This window comes from Oncorhynchus gorbuscha, linkage group LG07 (genome assembly GCF_021184085.1).
Source record: "Oncorhynchus gorbuscha isolate QuinsamMale2020 ecotype Even-year linkage group LG07, OgorEven_v1.0, whole genome shotgun sequence".
NCBI lineage: Eukaryota > Metazoa > Chordata > Actinopteri > Salmoniformes > Salmonidae > Oncorhynchus > Oncorhynchus gorbuscha.
Window position 1 is genome coordinate 5,500,910 of NC_060179.1, and position 2,144 is coordinate 5,503,053.

Here is a 2,144-nt window from a genome sequence, read left to right on the forward strand (position 1 = left end):
CTACCATACTGCCTTATTGCCTGCCTTATCACCTTACTGCCTGTCTTACTACCTTACTGCCTGCCTTACTACCTTACTGCCTTATCACCTTACTGCCTGCCTTACTGCCTGACTGCCTTGCTGTCTACAACAACTTTCTGCTATTTCAAACAGCTCCAACAGCAGTCTCTCTACTTCTCTCTACTGTTTCTCCCTCTCTCCTCTCCACCTCCCCTCACTGCTTTCCTCCCTCCCTCATTCCCTCCCTCCCCTCCTCTCTCTCTCTCTCTCTCTCTCTCTCTCTCTCTCTCTCTCTCTCTCTCTCTCTCTCTCTCTCTCTTTCTCTCCCTTTCCCTCTTCCTCAGACACTCTCTAGTCACTGCCTGAAGCAGTAATCGGACAACTGTCGTTCTCACTCTGGCTCGGTCTCTTGAGATCCCAGCTATATAGTGTGTGTATCGGAGCTCCGTGGGTTCTAACACTTGAAATGAAAAAGAAAAAGGTGTGTTGTAGCCGGTAATTTGTTGCGTTACAGGTTCTGCGAACTCTCGAAGAACTCTTTTTGATGAAGTTTCTCTGTTGTCTCTGGACTGGACAGACTTGGCTGTAGAAGATTATAACGTAACTTAAAGGAACGGGATACCAGCCAGAGCACAGGGATTCCACCGTAGTTGGAGTGAGTATGACTTCTTTAAAGCGGGATTCAATTTAATGCGGTATCACTGTTTATCTGGTTAGTCTGATGCCTGCCTGTCTGTCTGTCAATGGAATTGCTACATCAAGATGTTTTGAAAAAATAACGTACTCTACTCTGCTCCTAAAGTAATTTACTATTACTGGTATCATTGTAAACTGTACTAATTTAATTAATTGAGGCGTTAAAGGCATTTTGTAATTAAATATTGATATATTTACGTGTATTATTTTGCGTTATATAGTTTTAACAGCCTGTTTTGAAGCAGAAATATATCTCTTAAATAACGTTAGATATTTTTAACGCCGTGTTTTGAAGCAAAAAGATATCTCTTAAATAACGTTAGATATTTTTAACACCGTGTTCTGAAGCAGAACGATATTTCTGACATAATTTTAGATCATTTTAACACCTTGTTTTGTGGCAGAATAATATCTCTAACATAACAGCTGTTAATATATAATCTCGGGCAAATGACCACATGATATAGTTGTTGTCTTTAAATTATTAATGAACTATCTCAAAATATCAAAATAACATATTTATTTCAATAGCAGTGTTTTATTAAATGTTATTTTAGAGCGACATTATTAGGATATAACATACAACACTGAATGTGTCCATCTTAAAATAACTGTAACTCAATGATTACATCAAAAATATAAAGCTAATTGAGTTGGACAAATGTAAATTGCAAAAAAAATATATATTTCATTAATATTGAAGCACTAGTACTAATACATTATACGTTAAATTATATGAAAATATATGACAATGTATAAACTGAATGTTTGAGAATTAAATCATCTTAGGACTTAATGGTATACTCTTAATAATGAATAAAACAATTGACTTTTTGGAGAAACAAATATTGCTCTTTAATTTTAAATGTATATGGGAATATAGTTACAATTTCACGGAACCCTATTTAACCCTGACCTCATTGCAAATTAATATTCATATATATATATATATATATGTATATTATTATTAATATTGTTGAGCAAAATAACATTGAAAGTTGATTTGTGCATGACTGAAAAAACAACTAGACATTATATATATGACATTATATATATTATATATATATAATATATATAATGTCATATATATAATGTCTAGTTGTTTTTTCAGTCATGCACAAATCGACTTTCAATGTTATTTTGCTCAACAATGAAAGCCACATTTTTTGTACAATTTGAATTGTTCAAACAAAACAAATAAACGAGCAGGTGTATTAAAACAAATGAAATAAATAGCAGATGCAAAGCACGCAACAACAAAAAAAGAGAAGCTATTTCCGACATTACCAAGTCGTATAGGATATCCGTGTCCTGAGCTCCCGGTTTAAACATTTTCGATGCATCGAAGCAAAAACATACCAGGCCCTGCAGGAGTCTCTTCTCCACTGGTAGAATAAACAACAGCAGCCCAGTTAAAGCAGTTGACATCTAATGCCATCTGCTCTTGC

The 2,144-nt window shown here is 34.7% G+C and overlaps 1 protein-coding gene across 15 annotated transcripts in view; it reads left to right on the forward strand.

Annotated features, from left to right (window-relative positions):
- The first annotated feature begins 351 nt into the window (after nt 1–351).
- eya1 (EYA transcriptional coactivator and phosphatase 1) overlaps nt 352–2,144 on the forward strand; it is a 153,233-nt gene continuing 151,440 nt past the window's right edge. For 13 of the 15 annotated variants that reach the window (XM_046355421.1, XM_046355429.1, XM_046355432.1 and 10 more), the window contains exon 1: nt 352–655. The gene's annotated coding sequence lies outside the window, so the exon portion shown is untranslated. The remainder of the gene's footprint in view (nt 656–2,144) is intronic. The other 2 variants (XM_046355422.1, XM_046355436.1) reach the window with 1 other exon arrangement.